At 44.4% G+C, this 8449-nt stretch overlaps 1 long non-coding RNA gene across 1 annotated transcript; it reads left to right on the forward strand.

Moving 5' to 3' along the window:
- The first annotated feature begins 390 nt into the window (after nucleotides 1-390).
- Nucleotides 391-8130, forward strand: LOC114617844. Its single transcript, XR_003710887.1, has 4 exons — nucleotides 391-461; nucleotides 2526-2656; nucleotides 7114-7255; nucleotides 8104-8130. It is a non-coding gene; the product is annotated as an uncharacterized LOC114617844 (long non-coding RNA).
- The last annotated feature ends 319 nt before the right edge of the window (nucleotides 8131-8449 follow it).

Consider the following 8449-nt stretch of genomic DNA (forward strand, 5'->3'; position numbering starts at 1 on the left):
CCACGATCACCCCTGCCAGGCGCTATCATGCAGGGAGCCTTGGTGCCGCTAAAAGGAGCAAGCAAATGGCTGAGATATAGAAACAGAAAGATGTAAGCACAGTGAAGAAAGGAAGAACTGGAAACTCAAGTGTAGTGAGCAATAGTCAGATATGAGAAGCTGGTGATGCCTCCTGGGACCATGGTGGGGACTTAGCTTGTACTGCCATTAGGGGCCATACCTGGGTCCATGACCCTATAGTAGCAGGAGTCTGTTACCATCAAAGGCCAGGCAGATACCCCTGGTCTGTGCTGCCACCAGGGGACATGTTGATGTCTGAAGACCGTGCAGAACTGACCTCGCCCCTCACCTGGGCATCGTGGGAGAGCTGGCCCTGAAGGCACGAGAGCAGAAGAACTGAATCTGCCCCTAGCCAGCTGCAAGACTCGAGAGGGCATGCCTGCACGTTTCGGAAGATGTGGGTGAGTGTGGGAGAGCTGGCCTACCACATGGTGATGTGGGGGAGGAAAAGATACCCTCCTTTACCCTCCCCTTCACCACCTGCAGCAGGTGAGAGAGCAGGCCTTGCACCTCACCTGGGCAGCACAGTAGAACTAACCCTGGTGGTAAGGGTGTGGGTGAGCCAGGACCCTAGGGTGAGCTGTGAGCTAACCAGCTCAGATACCTCTCAGGCCAGATCTAGGACCTTCAATCGGCCCACCTCAACATCTACCCTATCAATGAGCTGTTGGAGTGCATGAGGGGGCCAGACCTACAGAAACAAAATACATCTCCAAAGATTTTCAAGACACTGGGCAACAATGGGATATCCGAGAGGAGTCTCAGTGAAGCACTAGTATTGCTAGTGTAGCAGAAGCCTTGTAACAGACCAACAAGTCATTGCAGTGAACATTTGCAAGCAAAGAAGTGTGGACAAAGGGTATATTGTGGAACACACTGTGACACATGGCAGCTTCCACAATGAGATACTCTTTTTTTTTGTTTGTCTGTTGAAAGGGAGGTTCCAAGGGTGGAGGGCAGGTCTGAGAGAACGTGGAGATGAGTGTGATTAGTGTGCATGTTTGAAATTTACAAAGAACCAAAGTAAGTTAAAAACCAAAACCAAGAATTGTGAGGTCTAGAAATGCCCTGTAGAGGAGCTTACATACTGCCGGGACTGGACAACGGCCGCTTTCTCACGATCCTGGGCTGTGCCCCTCCGTTATTTTCCATCTTCCATGTTTTGCCTCCCTCATCAGTATGGGTATCTGTCCAGCCTCTCTAACCATCGGACTTTATTCTTGTTCCAGTCACAGAATCCACAAGGCCCTTTGAGGCTCATCATTAGAACAGGGGGTAGACACTTGACTCGTGCCACATCAGGTCCTATCTCAGTGCAAGGTTGATCACAGTGTGGCAATCTATACCTGAGGTGTTGGAGCCCCAATGACTTTGCTTCTTTGACTACAGAAAATCAAAGGAGTAATCATGAAAATGTGATTTAGGACAGTCTCTGCCAATTGAGACACAGTGGCCTAACAGTCACCACCACTGTTCTGTGCTTGTCTCTTTGAAAGCTGGTTCATAACTTTAAGGACTGAGACTTGAATGCAGAAATGTGTTTGGCTTTCAAGTAATGCTGTGATTGGTTATAACCTATTGGATAAGTTACTAAGCCTTACAATGTTTTGGAATATTGAGCTGGGGTTCAGTAGGTTTTTGCCAAGTACCTACTCTAGGTCAAACTGTGTAAAATCATACATTTCTAGTAAAGCAGAAGATTCATATGTTTTAATCAGAAGCATCCCTAGTACCGTGATAGGCATTAGTTAAGCAAGTAAACAATGGGTTATGGGTACCATGGCAGGTATGTGGGGGCTCCAGAAGAACAGGGAACCAGTCCCTCCATGAGGGTAAGCTGGTGCAAGTCAATTCTTGAGTGAATGAATTTGTGAGGTCTGTCTGGAGAGATCGAGCAGTCAGGGATGTGCTTGCTGCACAACATGAATATCTGAATGTGATCCCCAACATCCACATAAAGAGCCAGACATGGAGATGTGTACTTGTAATCCCAGCAGAGAGGAGGCAAAGACAAACAGGTTCCTGGGCTTGTTGGCCAGGCAGCCTAGCCTACCTAATGAGCCCCAGTGAGCACCTGTCTCAATAAGCAAGTTGTATAGCTTGCAAGGACCCACACATGAGGTTGTCCTTTGGCACCCACACAAATTATCCCCCATGCATAAGTGAACCTGCACATACCTGTGCTGGAATGCACACTTGTATGTAAGCACACATGTACATGAATCCAGGAAAGAAAACCTAACAATATTGAAGCATCCTTGAAGGTGGGGAGGGCTTTAGAGGTATGAGTGGGAACTAGGGTCAGTATTCAACCCAAGGACAGAATGAACAGAAAACCAGGCTGCAGGTCTTACAGCATCTTCAGTAGTTTGAGCATGGGCCAAAATGGGTCCTTCGGCATATGAGGCTAGGCCGATAGCCTGGTCCACCCAGACAATATCAGTATCTTCTCCTTGTTGTATCAGGAAAAAAGCCATTTGTGGGCATGCCACTGTGAAAAGACCATCTCTTTTCAGCATGGGGCAGGAGAGCTGAGTTGCAGATGGGACCACCTACAAATATTGTTGGTTTGACCTGGACAAGAACTCAGAGACAGGTAAGTAAATGCCACATATCTGTTATATCAGTTCATGTTCTTTCAGGGATCTCCAGACTATTCAGTCTCATTAGAGAGCTTTTGCGATGAATACAGTCATCCCAGGCTACTATAAAGTCATTAAATGCAGTAGATAATGCAATCTTCTTTTTACTAGTAACATTAATTATTAGTCGTATTAATCAATATAAATGGATGGCTACTATTATAGTACTCTGTCAAGGAGTATATATTCACCTCATGCTGTTCTCAGAAAACCTTATGGGGGAAGGTACCATCACAGCCCCCGTGGATCAGAAAAAACCAACCAAACAAACAAACTGAAGCATAGAGAGAGACATTCTTTTTCCAAAGTTGTACAGCAGGTAAGAGTTGGAAGCAGGACCCACTTCAGAGCAGTTAAGTGGAGTATCGCTATCATCTTGAAACAGCAGCCACAAGAGCAAGGACTCTTCACCCTTCACACCGAGTCCTTCAACAAACCTGTAGCTGTATGAGCTCAGCTTGACATGACTGCAGTAACTGTGTACCAACCACAGTTGTCCAGAACAACCCTTGCTAGTTTTCCCTCAGTAAACTCTCAAAGCCATTGGAGTGGTGTATGCACCTTTTCAACAGAGTAGAAGCTCTGGGGATGTGACTAATGTGATTAATTCTGTTATCAGATGAAGGCAGTTGGCTCCTCTTTCTGAGCCTCGGGTCCTTGGTGTTGCCAGAGACCAAACCTCCACCGGGAAGTGCCCAGTATATTGCACTGTGTGTTATTCTAGATCCGGCTGCTTCTTTCTTTGATGCTATATCACCTTCGGGCTGCTGTTCAACTGAGATGGATTAATAGACAACCTGGTTTTGGTCCCTCATATGCAGTTTTCAGGGGCTGATCTAGGTGACCTGGCATGTAAGTGACCAGAAACACAGCAACATCTGGATCCATGTGAGTGCTCATTTCATCTGAATTCTTTGAAATAGACTTCCTTCATTCTGGATCTTGACTTCAAGGGTGCAAGGAAAAAGTACCAGCATAGATGGTGTGATGGTTTGAAAATGCTTGGTCAAAGGAGTGGCACTATTAGAAGGTGTGGCCCTGTTGGAGTAGGTGTGTCACTGTGGGTGTGGGCTATAAAACTAGCTGCCTGGAAGTCAGTATTCTGCTAGCAGCCTTCAGATGAAGATGTAGAACTCTCAGCTTTGTCTGAATCATGCCTGCCTGGGACACTGCCATGCTCCCACCTTGATGATAATGGACTGAACCTCTGAACCCGTAAGCCAGCCCCAATTAAATGTTGTCCTTTATAAGACTTGCCTTGGTCATGGCATCTGTTCACAGCAGTAAAACCCTAAGAGAGATGGTTTCTCAAGCAAGTTTCCTATCAACAAAATGGAACTAGGAAGCTACAGTGACCTAAATTGCAGGAATGTTACACAAAGGGCCCTGATGCCATTTGTACAACGTTTGACTTTCCGTGGAAGAACAGAAATAGTAGTCATTCGGTGGCAGAAGCTCAGAAAACATCAAGGTGGCTGGGGGCCGGGGAGGAAATTTAGACCTCTTGAAACCCTTTGGCAGTGAAGTTGGTTTCCCCACATGTTCTCAGGTCTCTTTATGAAGCAAGCCCCTGGTGCTGTCCTGTCCCAAAAGATCCCAGAGCCATTTGTGCAAAGTCACCTCCCCCAAACCTTGCAGAACACTGGCAAGCCAGCCCGGGAGTGTGACCCCAGTAGCTCTGAGATGAAGAGAGCAAACTTCACAGGAGTGAGGACACCGTGGGAAGAACCCCTTCAGGCTCAGCTCAGCCCTTTGCAGTACTCGCCTCTGTAGGAACATTCCCCTCCCTCTCTGACAGATTAACAGATGATACAAAGGAGACATTATCAGGAAAATGTCAAAAGAAAAGGCATAAAGAGCAAAGAAGTGAAGACGTATTTTTAAAGAGCCTTCTTGTTAATCCTTGTAGGTAAGAGATGTTGGCCTTAGCAGAGGGATGGGGGAGGCTCCATAGTGCCTCACAGCCCGCCATATTAATTAGGTACAAAACAACTGCAGAGACAGTGGAAGCCCTAACTTTCAGTGATGTAGCACAAAATTTGTTTCTCCCCCCAATGATCAGTCTCAGACCTGTCCAGCACTCCACAGAGCATCAGAGAACCATGCTCAATCTCTGTTGTGCTTTCTCCACCTCCTGCCTTCTTCGTTCCTCCATCTGTGAGCTTGGAGGACCACAGCAAAGTTCCCATGTGGCCAGGCCTCTGCAGCACACATCATAGCTACCTGCATCCCTCTACAAAGGAGTAATCAGAGTAGACCCCTCCTTACGACTTCTCAGTCACAACTCCCCAGCTTGGAGGCAGGGTGGGGGGTGCTACAACTCTGTAGGATGTTCCTATCTTGGGTACATTTGTACTGATTACAAAACACTGAAAATCCTTCAGAAACGTTCTTTTTCCAAATCACTCTTTCTCAAACTTCTGACATACTGTGCAATTTATGGTGAGGTCCAGGCTTAGTCAGCTATCACAGGACCGAGAAGCCAAGCTGTGGTATCATCACTGGGAGATAAAGGTATGCGGTATCAATGCCATTCTTTATCTGCCATAATTTTGAAACATTTTCTATTGAATCCTGTGTCTGTGGGAATACTATTGTATTAACTATCATTGGAATTAGCATTATTATGGAAAACTGAATTTCGTCTGTATCCTTTACAATGGGTAAGCCATTCTCTTCCATTTATGTGTATTATAGGAACACTGCCAAGATAGCTACATCCACACCTATGTTTTAAGAAGCTTGATGTTTAGAAAGAATTTGTTAGAAAATCTTTTAATGATTTCTTTTTTAACTTAAGGCATTATCTCAGTAGCTTTGCAGTTAAGCTGGAGATGGAGGTGCCAGGTGTTGGGAAGAGGGAACAACTTGTCAGTTCCTGAGGAACTCTCTCTCTCATAGACAGCAGGCAGTAGAGGATCCGTGGCTCTCTGTCTCTAAAGGGGGAAATCAACCTTTCTCTGTCTCACCCTTCCTGCACAGTATCAAGGATGAGTGTGTATTAAGACTCCTGTGAGTGGACAAGAAAAGAAAATGGCAACCAGAGTCCAGTTACAAACCCCTGTCTTGAAATTCAGTCAAGCCATGTATTAATAGATGTTCATTGTGTGTGTGCCTTGTGGCTATGTATGTCTTGTGCATTTTCTGTCTTATTCCTGCCAACTTAGTTTTATTCACACTCTGACTCATTTCATGTAGAATAATGTTTCTTTCATTACTTCTATAACCTTACAGATGCTCCCAAAGGACACACACACACACACACACACCATTGGTGCTTTAAAAAGTAGTCTTTGACTTTAAGTCTTCTTGATATATTTCACTAAAGAATACGAGGTAGAGGTGCAAAAAAAAAGCTATAATGAGGTAAATGGTGAGGGTGCCAGTGTTGCGGGCAGAGAGTTGGGGTGAGGGAGGGTTCTGGAAGTTCCATGATGTATTTTGGCTCACATCGTGCTTGCCAGAATCTCTTCACAGGTTTGTAATCAGCTATGAAGGACTCTGGGAAACAAGAGCTGTGACTGGCTCAGTGCTTGGGGAAACTGATCTTTTTGTAAGGAAAGGGATTTTGAGGACCTCAGGCAGGCAACTCATAGTCTCTTGCAAAGCACAGTGATATGTCTGGGGTTATTCTTGGGAATGGAGTTCTAAAGCAAAATAAAAATTATGAAATGGAAAAATAATGATGAATTCTGTCTCCTGCAATCTGAGCTGAGTTATGGATATTCTGACTGCTAGGCTGCCTACCATGTGCTATGGTGGTGCTGCATCCGCAAGCAGAATGCACAGTGCAGGCAGAACCCAAGGCCAGTCCTCTGTTTACTGAACATGAGAGTTTCCCCATGGCATGCCACACACATGGAAACAGGGCATCTGGAGACACTCCAGTCATAAGCATGGACAGTCATCTTGGTTCTTGGAGGGGCACTGGGAACCTCACACCAAGGGCAAGAACCACCAACTTTGGTACTTCTGCCTTTTAAACTCAGAAGATTCCTCTGTGTGTCTGGGTGATGAGGTGAATTGAACTTAACCACAGGGCTATTTCTCAAAATAGGGCAACTGGGTTCTCACTGTGCATGGAAAACTGCAATAATACAATCAGTTATTTGTTTCTGTGTGCTCTGCTTCTATGGATTCCACCAACTCCAAGTGGGAAATATTCCCGGATATATTGCATCTGTGTTGAATCTGTGTAGGCTGTCCCCCATCCTTCAACCCTAAGCAATGTGATATCTATAAAGCATCTCTATTGTTTAAGATATGAGGATGTGTCTAGAGATGGTTTAGTATCTAGGAGGGTATGCAGAGGCACAGACTAAACACAAGCACGATGCTACTTTTTTTTAATGTAGAATTTTTAATCAAAAATTAAAATATCACGAGAAATTTTCTTTTTTTTTTTTTTCAGACTGTATTTCTCAATGCAAGCTCGTGGAGAGACCGATCGAGGGAAGCTGCTGCTGCTGTATCAGACAAATGATCAGCTTATAAATGGCCTTTTTCCTCTAAACAAGGATCTGGCACTAGAAGTGGCAGCGCTTTTAGCTCAGGTAACTTCCCTGTTGTCTAAAACGATGCTACTTTCTACTAAAAAACTTGTGTCTCTTCAGAGCTTGGTATCAGAGGGCTGCAGGAGCTCTCCTCCTGCAGATGCCAAAAGACACCTATGCGTTGATTGATGCATATACCTTAACACACAGGCTAGTGCAAGAAAGCTGTGGCACTTTGCCCACTCCTCTTTTCTCCTTGCTCTTAACTATTTTTGTCCAAAAAGTGTTCGTTGCCTAAGTAGAATTAGGTCAGACCGAAGCTGAATATCAAGCTGACAGAGGGGGAGCTAAGCTAGTGCCAGCATCGGCTAAATGAGAAGTTAAAAAGAAAGTCTCGCTCTGAATCCAAATATGGGAATTTAGAAGGGAAAGGGCTAATATTAGACTGCACAAGAATTAGAACAAAAAGGTATGTTCACTGCCAGGAATCAGGAGTTTTGATCTACCTCCGTATTTTACTGTACAAGAGCCATACTCTTGTGGGCGTTTAAAGACTCAAAACATTAACTATTCAGATAAAAAGTATTATCCTCTTAATACGGAAGGTCTTGAAAAACCACACACATCATTTCTCTTCAAAGAGATGACATGCCACCCGCTACCATTGCAGGGACATTTCTTAAGGGTCTTTTAAAGAGTCCGCTGCTCTGCAGTCAAGGGGACAGCTTCGAACAGCCTCGCTCTCATATAAAAATAACAATCTCATTAATGATGCTAAGTTTATATTGTAAATACATTATCACCCCTCTCACACCAACTGCTATGTTAAAAAATAATTACTAATTGGTTTCAGCAAATGCATTATAAAAAGGTGGCTAATTTTAACTATTTTCTTCTCTCTGTTTTAGAACAACAACAACGACCAAAAAAAAAAAAAAAAAAAAAATGGAATGATTCAGAGAAAGCAATCTGTTACCTGGAAGAATTTAAGGGTTTTAAAAAATGATCTTTGATCAAAGTTTTATAGAATCTTATGCAAATGGTGATTCAGGTAACAAGCAGACTGGGCTGAAACCCGCAGCCTGCATCTTTCTCCCCAAATGTAGTGATAAAGAATAGACCTATTTTACTTTCCTAAGTTCTGCTCCTACATCTTCTGAGAGACCTTCTAAAATGCTGCCTGACCCTCCATCACACTCTGAAGTATCTTTCTAGACTTTCCCGCCTTTCCCCCCCTCCAATACCTGTTGTCAG

The sequence above is a fragment of the Grammomys surdaster genome, unplaced genomic scaffold (genome assembly GCF_004785775.1).
Source record: "Grammomys surdaster isolate TR1022 unplaced genomic scaffold, NIH_TR_1.0 139, whole genome shotgun sequence".
NCBI lineage: Eukaryota > Metazoa > Chordata > Mammalia > Rodentia > Muridae > Grammomys > Grammomys surdaster.